General features: G+C 39.9%; 1 protein-coding gene across 1 annotated transcript in view; it reads left to right on the top strand.

Annotated features, from left to right (window-relative positions):
* Window positions 1-2004: 2004 nt before the first annotated feature.
* Window positions 2005-21849, top strand: part of LOC109037429 (uncharacterized) — a 163897-nt gene continuing 144052 nt past the window's right edge. The window contains exon 1 of the mRNA XM_019052092.2: window positions 2005-2426. The gene's annotated coding sequence lies outside the window, so the exon portion shown is untranslated. The remainder of the gene's footprint in view (window positions 2427-21849) is intronic.

Here is a 21849-nt window from a genome sequence, read left to right on the forward strand (position 1 = left end):
TAAGCCAAGGTAGTGCTGAAGCCTACCTCGCGCTTGCGTTCCACGCTAGATGACCCGTGACGTTCAGAAACAGATCTGGCAGGGCGTAGGCACAGAAACAGAAGGCTCCAAGGATAGATCCGGCAGGGCTGAAGCCTACTTGATGCAAAGTTGCCTAAATGTGCGAAAAAATCTGATTACACCCGTAGAGCATAATTTCATCGCGCACGATATAGTTTTTTCAATTATTTTTATTTTTTTTTAATTTTTTATTTTTTTAAATTTTTCTTGCAGTTTATTTAGTTAGCAGTTTATTTATATGCAGTTTATTTGGCTTTTCTTCCTGTTTTTTTTTGTTGCTCAGGAAGCCAAAGCTAGCTATAGACACGAGTTTTTACAAAGAAATTATTTGATTGTCAACGGGCATCAGGGAGACTTTTAGAACATTCATGCTCCATAGCTCCGGCTTTCAAATTTTCAGGGATTAAGGTCGAGTAGAATCTGTTTCTGCAGATCCACTCGTCAGTTCGGTGAAAATTTGTCGCCACCACCGGGATTCGAACCCGGGATCTATGGGTCTAGAGTCAGACGCGCTAACCACTAGGCCAACATGGCCAACTTGCTTATGTCTAGGAAAATCTGAGTTTTTGGGTGTTGATTCTTTCCTCATAGTATTAAACTATTACTTTAAATAAAGCGCCGGACTGCATGGGCAACGCGACGCGGGGCAGCCATGTTTTCTTTCCTCGTCCGAGGCGAATACGATGACGTAGTCGGGCAGTCCACGGCGCATACGCATCCCGGACATTCTAGCCTTCCGCAAGAGAAATTCTACTTGTGGAAACAAGCTTGCCGTGTGTGTTGCAGTCAAGCGGCGGGTAGGCGCTACGGACAGCGAGAGGTAGCGTTGACGAATACATGTTCTGTTCCTCAGGACTACCGACCCTAAAACTACCCATAGGTAGTGCCGAACCCTACCCTGATTTTTTTCCGTGAACGCAAACGCGGAGCAGGGGCCGCAGTCCCTCGGCCAGTAATGATATAAAATTGAAAGACGACAATATGAGTATGGTTCATAATCATCCCCATTGACGACGACTCGTTTCTCCAAAGTCCCTCGCCCGGGTTCATCCGCCTCCGCCACCGGTTTTCATTTCGCAACAGTTATTGAACGTCCGATTTAATGGGTCGGATGATTATTTAGAGAATGCCTGCCGCCTGCCTTCTTCGCGGGAGCAGTGCAGCCGGGGTAGCGACTCGAGACAACCCCGGACGTTGACTGAGAGCCACCCTTTATCACCGTAATAAATGACGAGGAAAAAAGAACGGTGAAACAATTTCAGATTAATCAGGCCCGGAGCCTCGCCGCACAGCGGACCCGGGCGACAGGAGAGTCCGGACGAAACCTGGACGCTTTGAAAGGTCATATTTTCGAAAATGAAACGAAAAAGTTTAAGAGTGGCTTCGTTGGTTTTTCCCTGAAATTTTCGTTCAGGAACACCTCTTGGAATTGGATTCGCGACCAAGCTGGCTCTCTCCTCCTGGGGATGATTGACGATATTATGCTGGTTTTATTGATTTGACGAATCCTTAATTTTTTAGTGATTTTTAGATCACTAGATTTTTAATACTCATTTATGGTTTATTGTGCTCGATACTGGATGGCTTGACAAACAGGGCTATGCCCTTATCGTTAGAAGAATTATAAGAAGAAGAAGAAGAAGAAGAAGAAGAAGAAGAAGAAGAAAAAGGAGAGGAAGAAGAAAAAGAAGAAGAAGAAGAAGAAGAAGAAGAAGAAGGAGAATAAGAAGAAGAAGAAGGAGAATAAGAAGAAGAAGAAGAAGAAGAGGAAGAAGAGGAAGAAGAGGAAGAAGAAGAAGAGGGAGACGAAGGAGAATAAGAATAAGAAGAAGAGGAAGAAGAAGAAGACGAAGGAGAATCAGCAGAATAAGAAAACAAAATAAACATCAAAATTCGAAATTTTAGCGAAAAATTTAAGGTCTGATATTCGCTCGTGCCACTGTGCGGCGGCCGCGAGAGGGCGGCGCGGAGGGGGAGTTTTGTTGTGGAAACATTTTTCCTGACTGGAACAGCAGGGTCGTTGCATTTGTGGGGCACCGGCGTATCGCGAGGATCGATGCCTCGAGTCGATCCTCGTGAGAGCTCGGGAAATGCATCGAGGCGCGATGTATCGAAGTCGGACGCGGTGCCGTAAGGGGCGTTGAAACCTATCGATTGGGGGGGCGTTCGAGGGTGCAACATTGACCAGGCTGCGGAGGCCTCGACAGGGCGCATGCTCGGCGTCTCCGGGCCGTCTTAATTCTCGGCGGACGCGAACCGGCTACAGTACTCGTCACTCTGGGGCGTTCGCCTTCATTTGTCACGGGATCGTGTTGCTCTTAGTGCGTGTCTTGTTCCTCCATTGGCGCTGGATATCCCTCTGCTCCGTAAGTTAACCCCTTTCGCTAGGCTAAGGATTTTCCCACGGCACCCTACTTTCGCGCCTCGCCCAGGCCCCCGTCCCTCATTTTCGGTGCTGCTTCCTCTTTCTCGCACATCATTTTGCTTCGCTTTTCAGTTTTTCCCCTGGCATAACCGCTTTTTCTCATGTCGTAGACCCTCAGAAGATGAATCTATGCTTTCAAGATTTTTACTTTCTCGCTCCCCCAGGGTAGAGAGGAAGTATTGTCATCTTCCAAGGAAAAAAAAAATGTTGAAATTTCATCATTTCTAGACGTTTTAAGGTCCCAGGAGTCAAAATAACCATACTTGAAAAAATGTGTGTCCGTCCGTCCGTTGTCCCCCAAATCTGTGTACAGCGATATCTCAGAATCTATCTGTTCGATTTCATTCAAAATTGGCACAGAACACCATATCTATGGTCTCCTTATGCACGTCAAACGATTTTGGGGCACGCTGAAATTTGGGGGGCTAGGCTAAATTGTCCATTTTTTTTCATTTCTCTTTTCGTATACATTTTTTTTTTGTACAGTGTTTGCCTAGTGAGTTACATGTTTTGTCTTCGATGAGTTGTGAGCAAAAGTCTCTTCCTCAATTTTCCGAGTTTCCTTCAATATCATCATTATAATCGGCGAAGTAACTTTCCTGATTTCAATCGGTTGAAATCTTGGCCGAAAAATGGTTTAAACCTAAGAAGTTTTACTTGCCACTAAGGAAGGATTGGAATTAAAGTTTTAAAAAAATAAACCAACTGAACTACCTTGACTCCTCTCATTTTTGACATATTCCTTGGATTCCTAGGTTCTTTACTTGTTTATTAAGCCCCTATTCTGATTGGCGACCATGTATTGAGAAGTTAAAAAGAAGTTCATTGGAGCTCCAAGTTGAAGCTTACATACAAGGAATCGTTTTTTTATTATAAATAATAAAAAACTACGGAACAAAATTTGTAAACCACACATTCTTTGGCTGCGGCACTATTGTAAACCGTAAGCTTAATTTAGAAGCAGAGCTGGAAACTGTTGTCACCCCAGAAAACTCCTTACTGTTAATGTTAGAATCCGAAAACAACTGGAAAATACTCAGAAAATACATCACTGATATAATTAAGAATAAAATTAAATGCAGTAAGAAACTTCCAACACACAACAGTGTTGCAGCCGGAGGAATATCCCCTAGGGATGGTTCCGGCGTCATCCGGGCAGATATGCAGCCGTGAGTTTGGTTTAGTTGGTCGGCTCGACCTCGGTCCCCGATCTCCCTAGCCAGCTCCTGATCAGAGCCTTTTCTAATCCAGAGCCAAACCAACATATGATAGTTTAACCTACTAGATGACCATCTGGCCGAAACCCACCCTATATTGGGGTGGTAGCGCGAAACAGATGGGAATCGAAATCTCCGACTTTGGATTACCACAGCCGGTGGAACAAGTAGTTTAAATTGTCATATCTTCGAGAAGATTCGCCACTTTTTCTCCCGGAAGAACTACAAAAAAAAAAAAAAAAAAAAAAAAAAAAAAAAAAAATTGTAAACAATACACGCAACTTTATCACACGATCTACCAACTAACATCTCGCGAAGAGTCTATACCTCTCTTTCCCTTGTTTGCTTTCATCCTCTTTAAGCTTAATTTCTTTCTCATTTTCTTACATCCATGAAGTGGTTTATTTGGCGTCTCTTTCAAAATACACGAGGCCCCTTGCCTACTTACAACTAACGGTAATACGATTCACGATAAGCACTGTTTTGGTGGAACCAAATTTCTATTTAGGGCGTAAATATAAAGCTATGCAAGCAAAGTTTGGAGGTTTATCTAGTAAAATTTTATGTTTGCCTCCTCTGAAGGTACCGGGGGATTTCGAAATGGGAAAATTAAGGTTTTGCTCCGATTTTTTTTTGGCCTGTCCTCGCAATTTCCCAATTTTTTAATCCCCCCCTTCGTAAAAGTTAGGTTAGTGCATTCCTACCTCCATGTGAAAGAATCTTAGGTAATTTTCGTTTTCAACAAATACTTGATTTGGACCGTCTCTGCTACCTTTCTCCTAGTTGCTACAAGATTCTTTTAAAATTCGGAGGGACTGCACCTAACTCAACACATGCGATGACATAGGTGCTACAGCCATGGAATCAGTTTGAAAAGAATAATTATGAACGTTTAAATTGAGCCTGGAAAAGCATACTTTAAGTCCCAGAATTGGATTTAATTATTTTGTCATGGCGACTGCCCAGTACATTAATTTTCGAAAACTTGTTAAAGTTGCCGGTATTCCTATAAAGCTTACAGCTAGTAAATTCTCTTCAAGCTTTGATTTGAAGTTTCAGTAAAACGGTTACATTTAAAATTATAAATCCGACTTAACTTTTGATGCAATTCTGTCCTATCGCCCTGAAGGAACTTTAATGGTAGGGAAAAGTGTCGACTATTAAAGATCGAGAATCAGTGATGAACTGCCGACGAGTTCTATCAATTGATGGATTTTACTGTTTGTAGTTATGATTAGTCTTTGAAAAAAAATGGGAAAATTTGTTTTTCGGCATTCATAAACTTCATAGACAAGTAGACACTCTTTGTCAGGAAATGATACCACTTTCTATTTTTTTAACGCGTTTTTCTATTAAAAGGGATTTCACTAAAATCGCCACTCAGCAGTAAATCCGCATGCTTTTTGTTCACAAAACGCATATTTATATGAAGGAACATTTCATCTCAAAGATAACGCTCTGATTGAGAAGTAGCTTCGAATGCACCCACATGATGAAACTAGAAAAACATACATCTCGATCGCCATGTTTATAAATGTTTGCTCATACTTACATTTTTTCGTGAGAATGATAGCCGACATTAGTTACGCATTTTAGAGTGAATATTTTCAGTCAAAAAAAATCAAACATATTTATGAAGAACAACAATAATTGGTTGTCCGTCTGAAAAAGAAATCATGATTTACGTTTGTGACGTCGCAAACCGACATATGTGATATGTTTTTCCAGTTTCAGCATCGATTTTCTTCTTCAAACAGAGATTATCAAAGTGTGTGATATGTAAACTCGTTATATATTTACCATATTTACTCCAAAGAGCTGTCTTTTGCTCCATGCATTTATATAGAAAAGAAACAAGCAGGAAGCTCCAACGCATTGGCGTCGGAGAGCGGCTCTGGGGGCAGTAGTTGTAGTCAAGAATGAGGGCCTAGACACATTTTGTCATTGATGTACAATCCGACAACTGTCGATTCATGTTTTGTAACTTAGCAGATTTACGTAGCCGGTGTATAAATGTGTATTGGGCTTTGATATGGCGAATACATGGAATTATCACTTGTTGTATACTTTTAATTTTGAAAGCTCTTTGGAGGTCCGCTTCCTAAAAAATCTCTGGTTGATAAGTCGTTTAGCGAGGCTGCAAAAAATTTGCATTTTTATATCTGAAAGTGTAGGTATTGGTTTTTTGTATAATTGTTTTTTTGGATTGCTGGAAAAGTAACGCATACTTCTATAATTTAGGACTGAGTCAGGGAAATATAAGGTTCGTTAAATAGTAAATATTCCTAGTACCGTGTGACACTATTGTTAACGAAAAGTTTTTGCAACTTGTCAAAGAGGTTGTTGAATGATCTTCGAATAACTTTTGATGAGCTAGAGGTAATGGTTCTATCTGCAGCTCGTGGACTTCTGTACGATATTGTCCAGAATCATCTAAATTTTCAAAAAGTGTCCGCTTGTTCGATACCCAATTTGCTCATTCATGCATACAAGGAGAAGCGCATGAAAGCTTTAGCAGACATTTTGGAGATGAATCAAGAATTAGATGAAGAATTTATGACTTAAATCACGGCACCTTAATCACGGGATGACCTTAATTACGGCAACTATTTATTGTCCATGAGATGCAGATGGTTCCATTTCCCTAGCTCATCAAAAGGTATTCGAAGATCAATTTCATCAGCCACCCGTACGAACCACGTTTCTAGTGACCCGTACTTGCTTCGCACGTATGAAACATACAATCAGAGAAAACAGAATTCATCTTACAATAATCAATAATCAGTAGGACATGAATCGTTGCGATGTATAATACGACATTATAATGCGGCATTACTATTGTAATTCATTTTAATGTTTAGGGGCATTATAAATCATTATTGCCACGTCGGAATGAAATGTTGTAGACTGAATTGAAAAGCATGTTGGCAAAATTTATTATAAAAATAGTATAACATGTAGGTACATAACATAAAGGTAATACAAATTAAATGATTAGAGCGTGTATATTTCATTACATTATAGGTATATTACAATCATTTTTGTCATTGTTGGAAATTTTGATAGTTTGAATTTTGATAGTTGATAGTTTGAGAGTTGAAAATTTGGTTATTTTATTTAGTTAAGGTGATTCGATAGACGCCATATTTTGTGTCAGAATGGCATGCGACATATCCCACCAATTGGTTCCATTTTTTCATTTACTCATCATTTTTCTCCAATTTTAAGTTTCGCAATTCTGTTTTCAGGAGACTAAAGCACTCACTTATCAATTTGTATATTTATATTGAGTTAAGGGTAGAGACGTATTCCTCACCGGAATTGAGGAATGGAGGTGTTACAGTAAGTCCGGCATTAGGTTCCATTTCGACATCAGCGACGATCAACGCTACGATACTGGAAGCCAGTCTTCCGATATTAAATCCCTAGCGGGGAAGAAAAAAAATGCCTAGATTTCGCTAAAAATCCCTAAATCCCCAGATTTGCTCAAATATACTTAAAAAATCCCTAGATTTTGCAAAAAGCGCCATTTTTTTATGAAGAATCATGATGTCATTCGATGTAGCGATTTGCAATATTTAAATCTGATTGGCTCGTTTGAATTTTGGCGCTCTCTGAAAGCAGTGCTAATCCAGACCAATAAAATGAAAGAATATTAGTTGATTTCTTATTATTAACAGGTTGAATGCAGTTGAATGTCAAGTACATCGAAGGACGCAATCGTTTTAATTTCCGGCTTATTTGCGGGGAAAATAGTGTTGCCAAAAAGGCCTACAAAATATAGATGAAAAAATGTTTTCGATTGTCGAAGCTAGAATTGAGGTTAAAAAGTTGATTTTTGGTAACTTTACCTCATCAAAAAAAAATCCCTAGATTTCCTGAAAAATCCCTAAATCCCTGGAAATTCCGGAAAATCCCTAAATCTAGGAATAAACTCTTAGACATCGGATAGCTGTTGGAAGCATTAGAGTCAACATTTGAAACGCTGCTGCAGAATTTGCCGGGAGTATAATCGAGTGTTGAAAGTCAGTAGAATTGAACAATGTAATAATTGCTTTCCGAAATAATCGTTATAATAAAAAAACAACGAATCTGAACTGTTAATACTGGAACACACCTTCTGTAAATGTACCTTGCGAGAGATAAGTAAAAAAATAGATGTACTGGAGGAGAAGTGCTTCTCCACAGAGTTTGAAGAAGGAAAAAAAATGCCCAAATTTACTTACTTCAGCATTTTCGGCAAAATCACTGCAATTTCCGAACCTTTTTCTGGCCAGGGGCCAAAATTAAATGATTATGAAGGGCCACTTAGATGTTGTAGATAAAAATAGGACTGTTGAAAAAGTCGCCGTTTTCAATAAATATGTACCCGGAATGGAAGACATCTAGGGGAAAATTGTTACGATTTTCCGATGCAAATATTTTCCTACAATCTATTTTCCTGCGTTTTGGGATTATACGTACTAAGCAGGCTAAGGGCCCGTTCGCCAAAACTAATCGGAACTGTATGAATGAATTGCTCCTTTGTTGTTGTTGTTGTTGTTGTTGTAGGTTGATTGGCCTAATTCCGCTTTGCAGATAAACAGCCACTTACAAAAGTTCGGGATCACACACTAGATGATCATTTCCCTAGAGAATAAACAAAGTTTAATAAAAATCAAAACAATATCGAATTGCGATATATTACACAGTTAAGATAGGGCTATGTCCTGTCGTAAGCGGCGACATAAAGTCGATATCATTTCAATAATCGCCCCAATGGCCACGATAGTTGTTAGACGTTTACGGTTTCCCTGGTAACCTTTGTTTGCTATCAGCTGATATCGAGTAAATGACTAGGAAGCTCCAACCCAGTGGTTAAAGCTTCCTTAACCGCGAAAACTTTAAAATTCAAATTTTCAAATTTTGAACGTAAAGTACATTTTTTCCATCACGGGATAAAAGCACACACAAGTTTTGAACTGTTGACTGTATCACCATGATTCCAAAAATACAATACACAACATAGCATTGACTAACAATAAAACAGTATGCAATAAAATAAAGTCATGACAAGGAACATAGCCGAAAATGGCGCCGATTCCCATCAACCAACGCGCGGTCTCTACAATGTAACATGCTGCATTGATACTCCCCAGCTGGGACCGTCCGGAATAGCAGCTCTAGTGCAAGCACCAGAGCCGCTAAAAAGGCGCACAAGTGATCGATATAAGCCCTTTGTGCCGGCGATGAAACAAGAACAAACTTTATGGATCGAGAATAATTTTGTTCGAATCAAGAATGAATTTACAGATGAGAACATCAATCAAACACATAATATCAGTAACTTTTGTTATTATTATTTTTTTTTAAAAAAAGAAGAAATGCCCGGTTCTTTAAAAAATCCCAGTTGATCTAAAAAAAGAGCCACTTTCCATGTGACTGGATTCCTTTCGTGGAAAATATTCTATGGAAGTTACTTTGCTTTAACTGGATATACTTCTTAGATCGGTGAAACCTAAAAGTAAAAACAGTTGATTTCGTTTCTCCTCAAAAGTCTCCTAGTTTATGTTATCCTTTACAATTTAAGCCGATCTGAAAAATAATGCTAGCCAAATGATTTGCATGTTTACTGTTTCTCTTTCCGAAGAAAATTAATCAAAAGACGCTTTTGTGACATTGCGGTAATGCCAAAAATAGTGAACTTGTTTTTTTGAAACTGTACTCGGTAAACCGTAGTTAGGTCATTGCAAAATAGGTGGAAAGTTTCTCAAAGTTTAGTGAGCGTTGTTACAAACCTATCAGAAAATAATTAGGTTGGACAGAGCACAAACACGGATGCTGCAAGGGCTTTTAGATGAAAGTTTGGCGGGGGCTTTGAATTAGTTCTGTTGGTTCAGATCTCATATCCATCATGTTGATGCAATTTGTTCAACTGCTACGACTAATCGGGCTTATTGAAAGCCGCAAACTATGTGTACTTTTGACCGCAAACCTTTAACAATGTGTGTGATCGTGTACGGGGTTTAAAACTTTAATCTCCATGAATTACATATAAACTTTAATGTATTTTTAGGGACGATATATTAGTTGGTCTTGAGGGTAACGAACCTGTAATATCCTCATATCTTTTCGAAGCTTTGCTTCTTTTTTGAATTCAATTTTCTTAATATGGGGCGGATTTGCTCAGTTTCATGCACTTTGTAGTTTAATTTGATTTTTTCTCAAGTTAGCATGAAGAAACCAACTAATATTAGAAGGGTATTGTGGATAGAGAAAGTGATGTAAAATTTTTGAAAAATTGGAATTCAAGCAGTCGGTTGCAGAAAACCCCCTTTCGCTGTAAACTTTTTGACGCAATTGAATGCCAGCGCTCATTTTCCTACTTTATTTCAAATATGAAGTTCATATGTGCAACAGTCCTCCATTTTCCAACTTTAAGTACGTGATTTTCGCAAGCACAAAAATGTCACTTTCCTCATTCATCCGTAATATCCTTCGGTTAGTGCTAACCCAAAAGTGATTTTCCTCCCAATGCAATCCTTAAATAATTGAAAAAAGATTTACCATAAAAACAATGTAGCCATGATGCTCTTTACAACGAAAATGTTGTGCATTTTTCCTCTGTGAGATTTAATGTTAAATTCTGCTAAATTTTTTCACTCATCTTCACTTTAACATTAAAGTTGGTCACTTTTGCTGCATCCCGTTTGGTTTTTTCATGTCTATTTCTAACACCCTGCAAGAAGAATAACCGCCGATTTGATAAATTGTAGAATAAAGCTGTTAATTACATGAAAAATGGTTTCGGGAAAACTTTGGTGCGAAAAAAATCTCGATCCAAGTAATATCTTAAATGGTCCAAAGTTGGAAAAAAAACAGATTTTGCAGTTGGAAGAAAAACAGAGTTTGCAGTTGGAAAATCATTTTATTTGACCATGTCCACAGCTAAACATAGTCAGATAAAACATTTTCCGTACTAAATGGGGCGATCAAGCCGATAAGCACATATTAGTAGCTGACCATTCTCCTAAAATATCTGTTGAAGACCCTTAATTAAAGTTAAAAGTATCCAAACTTAACGAAACTTAATCGTTCGATACAACTGAGTTTATGAGCCATTTAGCTATTCTTCGCGTTTGGGTATATTCGAGTTTAATTTGGGTTTCTACGAGCACCATAGATTGTTCGGGAGTTGTTAGCTAATTTATATCTATAGGCATAATCCGATCGCTCCTCTGACGTAAGGGCGTATCTCAATTTCCACATGAGGCCTATTCTCCGTATGGCTCCATGCCTTCCAGGGGTCGTGTGCAGTGGCGTGGCGTGAATTGCGATATATCGATTGTTATGCCATTCAAACCTAGGGTAAAGAATCAATTACTAAGGTGTTCGCTGCGAACACCCTTTTCATCGATCCTTTTCCGTAGGTTTAAATGGCATAACAATCGATATATCAGAAATCACGCCACGCCACTGGTCGTGTGGAAACAAAGATACGCCCATACGTCAGAAGAGCGACTATAATAGTTCTATTGTTAGGAAAAATTCAGAATTGAAATTCTTTTTTTTTTCTAAATTATTTGAGAATAATTTATTCGATATCTTGATGTTTGTCAACCTTCGGTGTAGAATCACCTAATATAAAACGCAAAATCACACATGTGCTCAAGAACAGTCGAGTGAGTCTGCACAGAAAGAGATTTCAACACAAAAGTTTGGTCAACATGGGAAGTAAAACACAAAATAGCCCTAGCCTTTGGTTGACAGTTTCAAGAGACACTGCCGGCTAATTTTTTGAAGAATATCAATATAAACGATTTGTGAATACCAACATCGCAATTGGAGGAATGCATTTTCGCAGTCTCTCCATTGTTTTCTGCGCTAAATACACCGCAAACTGTACCAAAATCAACACAAAGTTTGTCCACAAACTGATTACGGTATAGACGCACGGGCCAAAAGACAGTAGGTTGACATTTTTGAGGGAAAATTATGTTTGTATGAGCTCTTTTCCTCCGTATTGAGATTTTCAGCTTTATGCTGATTTTTACCACAAGTTAGCTGAAAAATTCCAACTTACTGACAAAATTTGTGTTGGCTTGTGTTTCACGTCCTATAGGTACTAACCAAAATCAACACAAGAGCACAAATATTTGTATCAGTGTGACGAGGTATCCAGATAGGACGGGAGGCGTTCGAGGGGGACAACACACACAGGTGGGGGCGGAAGATGGGCGGGGGGGGGGGCTTCGCGAGTGAAAAGTGGGAACTTTCACGGAGTGGAAGCTGGCCTGCAGACAAGCATGACGCTCTCCATCGATTGTGGCTCGTCGTTGTCTTTCGGCGGCGGAAATCCGGGTCCCCCATAAGGAATAGGAGAGTTTTAGAAGAGCATCGGCAGCCGGGCAACGAGCGAGCCACCGGTGACCGGCGAGCGGCGACCTCTCATCGTTTCCGTGAAAAAATGCCCCGCGCTCAACTCCTGGAGGAATTGCCGGGGCGGCGGCCCGGGTCCCGGGTTGCCCGACGCCACCGGAAAACCACCCCTCGGTCGGCGGCGAGGCCTCGCCGGGGGGTAGACGCGGCACGGCGGCACGTCATCGACAGTCCGACTCCAATCGAGCTCATCCATTGCGTCGCGAGGAATCTATCGAAGTGAGTCAATACGCGCCGCCGACCTCGCATCTGGCAATTTATCAAGGATAAAGTCAACCTGTTAGTGAATAATGCTTTAATCTCCCACTCGGCTCGGTTTCGGACTTGAATTCCGCTTGTTTGCACCCGCGGGGGCGGGGCCGGGGGGGGGGATGCAATAAAAACGGGGCGGGAGAGCAGCAACAGTCGCAGACGTCATCTCGCCCCTCGGCCGGTGGGTTTCGCCGGACCGGAGCTGAATGGCGGCGAATCATACGCTTTGAGACGCACCCAACGAACGAACGGCCGACCTCTCTCTCGCTTCAATTAGCAGCGCGCCTCGAGCCATCTCCGGCCTTTTCGCATTGATTCCCGTGGAAATGCTCCATTTTCCGACGCTTGCTTTGCGCCCCGCCTTGCGAGGGCAGTAAGTGTAAGGGCGAGGATTTGAGAAAATTGACCCGGTGGCCCTCGAGCCGAAAATTGTGTCGACGGAGAAAAAAGTGTTGAGGGTTATCCCCTGAAATTGAACTGCGTTGGGTAGAGTACCTTTATAGACAGAGTATGGCCATTTCTGTGCCGGTTTTTCATTGGTCGCGAGAAAATAGGCTGACGCGATGTTCTTACGGCCGTAAATAAACAAACAAAATGACTGTTATCAGTAAGCAAATTTGAGGTTATGCACGTCTTACATCCTCCTGTGATACAGGCGAAAGACGATTTAACAGTGTTTTCGTGTGTTTTTAATGTGTTATTCGTAGATTTGCTACTTTAAATTGTTATTGCCGTGTAATTTAAATTTTTGTCAAATTTTAGCTTCTTATAAATGTAACGGTGGATCGCCATCTTGTTCGTTTATTTACGGCCGTAAGAGCATCATGAAGCCTAAAAACTCGTTGACTAATCAAAAAGCGGCACGGTTTTCCTGTAGTAAAAAGATACGAATGACCATACTCTGTCTATGAGGGTACTCTAGCGTTGGGTAGAAAAGAACCAAGCCACATCAGCTATTACCAAATTTAGCTGGCTAATTTAATTTTTTACAAGAGAACGTTTGTGCGTATTCCTTTGGAAAAAAGGAATTCGCTTCGTGATATGCAGTAAATTCGGTGAAATGTCCAAAAAAATCCGCAGAACCGTTCTCATGTAAAGAAAGTTTCATGTTTTCATGTTCGATGCACAATTATTTGGCAATAACTGATGTGGCTAGGTTCCTTTCTGCTTACCGCGGTCCAGTTGTGGTACTAGGTACCCCAATTTGTTGGATGATATGGACATTTTCTATTAATTATGGTAGTACCGCAACATTTGGGTTAGTAACCTGCATTATTAGAGTAGTGAAAATATCCAAGTTGGTACTTCCTACCTTTTGTTTCCGAGTCAAAGGAATCTTCTGTCTCTCGCAGAATTTCCTATAGTCATCCATGAAAATTTCAGTTCAAAAAATGAGTGACCATCGAGAACGATAAGCAAAGGCTACCGACTACTCGATACCGGAGGTTCTTCTTCGGAAGTCTTAGAGGGTGCATCGATGCATAGCTATACCTTATTAATTATATGATAGGTAGTTCATTCTTTTAACAACTTTGTCCGAGACTAGTTAGACTTTCAACTCTCATCTTACTGTGCAAAAACTGCGGTTTATATTGGACACGACATTTTTAGCATAGGTAACCGAAATTTCGACCTCATGGGTTGAATTTCAGTTTAGATAACTGAATTTTCCGTTTTAGGCATACCAAAACCCGTATTTTTCACCAAAGATTTCAATTGTGTGAATCACACACAAGTCAGTGAAGTTTTGTGTTTCAGTTGTGTGTCCCACAAACCGAACTTTGGTTTGGTTTGTGGGATCAAAAAATTCATATATCCGCGCGTGCCGAATACTTCAGTGTTCCACATGAGCTAAAGCTCAGTATTTGAATCCGAAGTTTTTCTTTCTCATCTTATAGTGTCTTAAAAGCTCGAATCAAAACTCGTGAAAGCATTAGAAACTTATTGTCAGTCTTATACTTTGTACACTAGACCATCCAATAATAAAAGCCTTTGGTCAGGAGTATACTCCTTGACTACGATCCCATCCTTATCACTCTCCGTTCAAAAGAAAATACCCTTAAAAGAAACGCGGCATATTTCCTCCCTTACCCTGCAGAGCACGAGACAAACGGCAACACAAATTACAGACTTGTTTGTCCGCGCGTATCTTGCAGTCTGTAATTATGAGAAATCTCAGGTTAACGAATTGCATTTTTCTCCTTTTTAATCGCATTTACCAGAGCGAGCACTTCATTGAGTTTAAACTCCCATTTCTAAGTCCGTGCCTTTATGTCCAATTTGTAGACGCCTTGCAAAATTAATAGCCTCCGCTTTTACGAGCGGGGACTTTTTTCTCTGATCAAATTCCATTGCCATCATTAGGGTGCATTTTCTTTGCAATTACAGGAGAATGATAACACCGTTGAGGCACATTTTTGACGGGAATCGGGCGGAATTGTCGGATTACGGAGTAATTCTCTCGATAACCTGTAAATACGCGAAATAGGAATGATTTACGGCAAGATCTGGTGGCTGTGGGTAAGCGGGATCTGGTAATTTTGTAATGGGTAATTTCGGGCGTCAGATAAAGGGGTGTGGAATGACTTCTCTTTTGTAATCGCAATTAGTGTTGAATAAAATGAATTTGCCACGTTCCAAAAGGGCCACACTAAGTGCTTTAACGGAGTTTCATCTTGCCTTGCGATAGGACGTCGCAGTTGCGCCTCAAAGTATCAAAAGTCTCAAAGTATCTCTCCTAAAATGAATAACTCTATTAATATTTGTTCGGGAGTGCTCCACTGCTCCGGCCAGCACATTTCAGATAGGTTGAGATCGAGGTGAAATTTCAATAATATTATTGGGCTTGTGTCATCAACGTGCGCACGAATGCTGCAATTTGTCTTAACACACTCCAACCCTTCGTTTTCTGGCCTTCATTTTTACTTTAAAACTATATCATAGATTCCAGAAAGATAGGTAAACTGTATAGGATGAGAGGAAACGACTTAAACAACTGAAATGCGCTGTAAATCTCGATCATACATCAAACGCTATAATTGGCGGATTCAACAAGTTGACAACATTGTCTTTTCTCCATTTAAGCCTATATGGAAATGTATCGATTCTTGGAGGGGCCAGGTGCTCAGCCAAGAATCGATTATATAGCATAGGTTTAAACGAAGGAAATCCGATGTTGCCTAATTGCTGGATCCACCTCTGAATGCTCTTGTGCAGAAAACATTTTGATTCCTCTTCATAGTTAACCACGAATGAATTCTTTGCGGTAATTATGTTCTTTGACATGTGCATATGATAGAATTGATAAAAAAATTAGCAATTTAAGTTAATATTTTTGACTGACCAGTGTCGCAAAATATAATCGGTATAAACTAAATTTAAGACCTCTATAATTTCGATTAGTATTTGGTGGCTCGTAAATTAAATGTATTTAAACCAAAAGGAACTGTTAGGGTAAGTTAAGGGTCGTAAGAATGGATGAGAATTATATGTAAAGCGCCAGTGACATCAGTAGCGCGCGCGGCAGGCGGCTGGCCAGCGCCTACAAACCTAACAGGGATACTTCAAGCATTGAGCAATGCGTGAAGTATCCCCTTAGGTTTGTAGGCGCCAGTTCGCGTTTCTTGTTAGCGGCACGCCGCGAGCGGGACGCTCCGTTACCTAATTATTAACTCATGAGCCCTGTCCAAAACGCTCTTGTCACATGCCCACGGCTCACAAGCTAGCATACAGTCGGCACTTAGTTTCGTTTGATGAGTATAAAATCCTGCTTTCCCATTTCCTCAAAAGGAATCATGCCCACTTTACATTGTTTCTTATGCTGCTTTCTAAAGCACGCGCCATCTTTCCCATCAGTATATTTTCCGTTTAGGAAAGATACTTCCAACTAGAGACAAAACCCAGTGTTGCCAACCCAAAAAAATCTCCCTTGTTAAATTCTAAAACTCAATGAAACAGAAAACACGAGTAAAGACACAAAAGAGTGTACTTTTTTTGAAGTGTCGGAACCATCAGTAAAAATTACCGCTCAAATTGATGGATGACTCAATAGGTTGTCAATTCTGCACGGCAAGGTGTCCTACTTATTCTTTTTATTGTCTATCTTGAGTTTTGAAAGCGGGAATCAGGAAAAAAGAGGGAAAAAAAGATTCCGTCGATCCTTCAATTCTCTGTTATTGATTAACCGTTGTAAGAGTGAACACTTTTGAATCAGGCATGCTTCAAGTTCCCACGAAACGTGGACATTTTAATTGCTCTCTCGGAAAAATACGCGTGAGTAGAGATTATTTACCTTTATCTTTCCTAACAAGGTGACACCTCGAGCCCGTCCGTGAATATTTTCAAGAGCACCACTAATGACACCACTCCCTGCTTTTTAGTGCGGGAAGGAAAAACCCGGAAGAATTGAAGTGGCGGTGAAGAGGAGAGTTTTGAGTCCTAAGTCTTTCTTGCCTTCCGGCCAAAAGATAATCAAAGACGCAAGAGTTTCATGTGGGTTCTCCTCCTCTTATTTTGAAGGCCTCTACTTGAAGCTTTTACGGTCACGAAACCAACAACAGCTTATTCCAGAGAGCCTGTAATTTTCAATCCTTACTTTTGAGGGTCAACACTAAATTTCATCGATAAAGAGGGGCATTCTGTTGTAATCGATTTGGAAGGAAATAAATATGATTGTATAGAAAAGAGTATAGAAAAGAGTAGCCAAGGTGTTATATGTGTATTCACTTATTTATTTATTTAATAAAATATGCGTTAAAGCTTTTCGGTTTTTGGCCATCATCAGAGCTTAGGTTAGAAAGGTCAAAAAAAAAACACAAAACAAAAACACTTAAAAAACCTTTCGCCGGTCACAATTATTATCAATGCTGAATTACAGTTATGCGAATATCGGCACAAAGCTTACTGAAAAAATAAACTGGAAATAAATAGTTTAAAATGTTTGCATGGCAATAAAAAATGACTTTATTTCTTAATAAAAATTTCGTCAGGCAACGTTTGCATCTGGAAAATTGAAGATGCGATGCCGCGAGGTGTGAACTCGAAATGCTATGCTCTATATGTTGCTAAGGGCGTGTTGCTCGGATTCGGGAGAAAAATTAAAAAATGAGAGATTACGTCTCTCTTTTCTTCGGTTGTGTTGCTCACGTAGCTTCTGAATCATCACTACAAGTTAGACAAACGGAACCAACGCAACATGGAAAAAGAGCAGAGGAAAGGACGCGCGTTGATGACGGCGCGGAGATACAACTATTCGTGCTTGATGGATGTCCGTGTTGCATCTGCAAAATTGAAGGCGCTTTGGCGCGAGGCGTGAACTCGCAAGGTTTCGTTCCATGTTGTCGATGAGATATCGCTCAGATCAGAAGAGAAGTCAAAAAACGAGGCCCAAACTGCCTTTACTATTTCGGCTGTGTTGACACTCGGTTTTTTCTCTTTTTTTTTCAATTTGATGTCTGATTCTCTTTTAGGATGTATTTTTGCCGTGATAGCGACAAGAGCAGTAAGTGCATGCTGGGATGAACCTCGAGACCCATAAAAGCACGTGCTAGTCATGGCTCATATAGAAATCCACTTACCTCTCACTTTGCTATCACGGCAGATTTGTAGACCTATTTCTGAAGCGCGAGAGTTCCGGTTCCACACAACCTGGGGACCACGAGTTTGTAGCAAGCCCCAGGGCAATTTTATCCAGCTTGGGCATCTGAGGATTAATAGGACTGCATTTTGCAATTTGAACCTATAAATTCTGCTTCATCTGAAAAAACACTCATGTGCATAGGGAAACTAATGGCACTTACGTTGTTTTTAAACCGTGCCGGAATTTATAGTTCCTAATTGCAAAATGTAATCCAATAGATACCTTGAACGGGTTTAAAATGGACCACTAGACAAGGTCAAGCATTCTGACACATGTATCTTATCTAAATTTTCACGTAAAACACGATTTTTTCATCGAAAATTACTGAAATCAACCTCTAACTACGATATTAACGTTTTAATTTTACATTGGTTACGGTAAATTTAAACTGCCCGGTCACAAAAAACGCAATACTCTATGTGAGTCTAATCGCGCCCTACAACAGTTTTGGCAGACTTCTCAATTGAGCATTGTTCCTTTCCCACCCTTTATTGTGTAAAAAATTTGCTTTAGCTAACCCAAAGCATCAAGATTGAGGTTGTCATATTAATGTATCGCAGAGACTGCCACGGTAACGTTCAGTATGCGAATTGACTCACATAGACGATTGAGTTTTCATGAGCTGGAGGTTTAAATTCATGGTCAAGAAACATGAAATATCTTGGTTACAAGTTAATTTCAGTAATTTTCGTTGCTGGAGTCGAGTTTTAGTAAAATTTTGGATGAGAAACATGTATCAGAATGCTGAACTTCGTACCATTTCTGGTGGTCCATTCCTATTTTCCTGTCCTTCATTATTTCCTATCTCCTCTTTTCTTCTTTCATTTACCTCTTTCTTGTTTTCGGAAGGGGGGGGGGGCAATAGGGTGGAGCGTTTTTGGGCTTTTTTTTTATTTTGAAAATGGACATAGCAGAGTAGTTGTGAAATGGTCTAAAAGTAACGCCTGAATTTTCCTGAATTTTTTCGTCAACGTTTAGGCCTCCCGGATTGACGTTGACGTCAAAATTAGCGGAAAATCCGGGTTTTTTGACGATAACTTGGCAACAATGGCAAATACGACAAAAATGCATAGAATCAGAGTTGTTGGAAATTAAATTTCCGACAAATCACTTTCTTATCATTTTTTCTGTAAGTGCAACCGTTTTAGTGTAAAATTCGAAAACCCGTATTTTTCCGGATATTCGGCACAAATTCTCGTTCAGTCCGGGAGAAATACGGTAGAAATACGGGAGAAAGAGGGCTAACTCGGAACCAATTGCGTGATGGACTTTTCCTACAAGAATACCATCATCGGATTGGCCTGAATAACACAAAACATACAAAATGTTTTCCACGGCTCCACCGCGGAACACCCCTTAAAATTCCTAAAATTCAAAAAGGCGGCCGTGTTTAGATTATCAAGCATCAAGGTAATTTAAAATGTGCATCTCGTGTGGTATGAGGTGTCGTTTTCTATGTCTTTTTAGTCGTAAATTTCAAATATAGTGTTAAAAAAAGCCCCTGGTCAAACGGGGTGCATCAAATCCAGGATGGCGGCCAACTTTGAACGGCGGGAGGGTATGTTTGTCCCATATGCCCTCACATTCCCCCTCATAGTTCGTCCTGGTACCACTTCTTCGCGTGATAAGTCAAGTGAGGTATTAGTTCCTTAAAGAATATCGACGGCGAAATTCCCAAACCAGGTATCTCGTTTGCAATGTTTGAAAATTCCAAGAATTCTGCAGCATCGCAAACCGATACATGCTTTGGTTGTTTCATCGTAATTTTCGTCGTAGATTTCCAGTATGACGTGATGAATACCACCTGGTCAATCGGGCTGCACAAAACTCAAAAAAGACTGATAAGTTTGAAGGGTGGGAGGACTTAAGCAAGTTAAATAATGACGCAATGAGTGAAGTGAAGTATTATTCAGCATGTAATTTTGGTAAAATGTGAAGTAAAAAATTAAGTGGAAAATGAATGGTCAAACAGGGTGTCTCAAATCCACGACGACTGCCTGTAAAGGGCAGTAGTGTTAACCAGAGGTGTAGGTATAATGCTGGAAGGCAATATCTGAACGGTGTTTGCGTGCAACATAGTTCCTTTTAGCATTACGTCTTATTTTAAAATATGTCTTATTATACATCTTCGAAGATAAGGTACCGATTTCCGTGTAAGTAATATCCGCGTTTAAAATCCTTTTATTCCCCCCGAGAACCAAGACTCTTTTTATTCGAAATGTGAATAAAGCAAATTAGGTCACGTGAGAATCATGACGAAATAAAAGAAAAAATCAATTTTATCTAAAATCTAAAGTTGACGACATCACTCCTCAAAAAATATACTGAGGAACATCATCCGGTGGTATGAATCATCAATGTTTTCATTTTTCATTCGTTTTCTTTTAGTAATAGGTAACTCAATTGCATGTAAATATCGCTTATTCAGCAGTCTCTCTTTGAATTGTACATTTATTTTGTAGTGCCATTTTATTGATTCTTCATATGGAGATAGTCACCATCCTCGATTTCAGCTCTTACTGAGGAGTAATATTAATTGTGAACATTTAAGAAAACTGTTAGATTTATTTAAAAGATTTTTTACTATCACACTTTGAAATTTTCTGTTCTGTCCTTCACATTTAGAAGTCATCCACTTATCCCATAATCGGGAGACCCCGCACGATTTTGGGGCATTTTCTGTTGTAAATTTAAAATTTACGAACAAAATTATCTAAATTCACCGCAAAATTGTGTCATCTTAAACCCTAGTAACCTGCGGATTCGGCCTGGATTGCCAGTTTTACGCCTCCTGACCAGATGTCATTCATCGGATCATAGATGAGGCTTTATAAAAGACAATTTAATTTTGAACCTCTAATTAAAATGCTAAACCAATATTATCCAGAGATTGTTACCTTACTTTCAATTTAAAATGTAATACACTAATCAAACTTTATAAGGTACCCTCCCGCCGTTCAAAGTTGGCCGCCATCCTGGATTTGATGCACCCCGTTTGACCAGGGGCTTTTTTTAACACTATATTTGAAATTTACGACTAAAAAGACATAGGAAACGACACCTCATACCACACGAGATGCACATTTTAAATTACCTTGATGCTTGATAATCTAAACACGGCCGCCTTTTTGAATTTTAGGAATTTTAAGGGGTGTTCCGCGGTGGAGCCGTGGAAAACATTTTGTATGTTTTGTGTTATTCAGGCCAATCCGATGATGGTATTCTTGTAGGAAAAGTCCATCACGCAATTTGTTCCGAGTTAGCCCTCTTTCTCCCGTATTTCTACCGTATTTCTCCCGGACTGAACGAGAATTTGTGCCGAATATCCGGAAAAATACGGGTTTTCGAATTTTACACTAAAACGGTTGCACTTACAGAAAAAATGATAAGAAAGTGATTTGTCGGAAATTTAATTTCCAACAACTCTGATTCTATGCATTTTTGTCGTATTTGCCATTGTTGCCAAGTTATCGTCAAAAAACCCGGATTTTCCGCTAATTTTGACGTCAACGTCAATCCGGGAGGCCTAAACGTTGACGAAAAAATTCAGGAAAATTCAGGCGTTACTTTTAGACCATTTCACAACTACTCTGCTATGTCCATTTTCAAAATAAAAAAAAAGCCCAAAAACGCTCCACCCTAGGGGGCAAGTCCCCCGGCTACGTGCCTCAGCTAATGTTTTCTCAAATGGTCGCATTTTTGGTTCCCATATGCTCATACGGGGCTGGATCCAGAAAAATTTATTTTAGAGACCTCACATACCAACCGTCTTCCTTCGAGGTAAAAGCTTAATAGCCTGTGTCACACTATCAAAGCTAGACATCAAAATATCAGGGTCA

The sequence above is a fragment of the Bemisia tabaci genome, chromosome 5, assembly GCF_918797505.1.
Source record: "Bemisia tabaci chromosome 5, PGI_BMITA_v3".
Lineage (NCBI taxonomy): Eukaryota > Metazoa > Arthropoda > Insecta > Hemiptera > Aleyrodidae > Bemisia > Bemisia tabaci.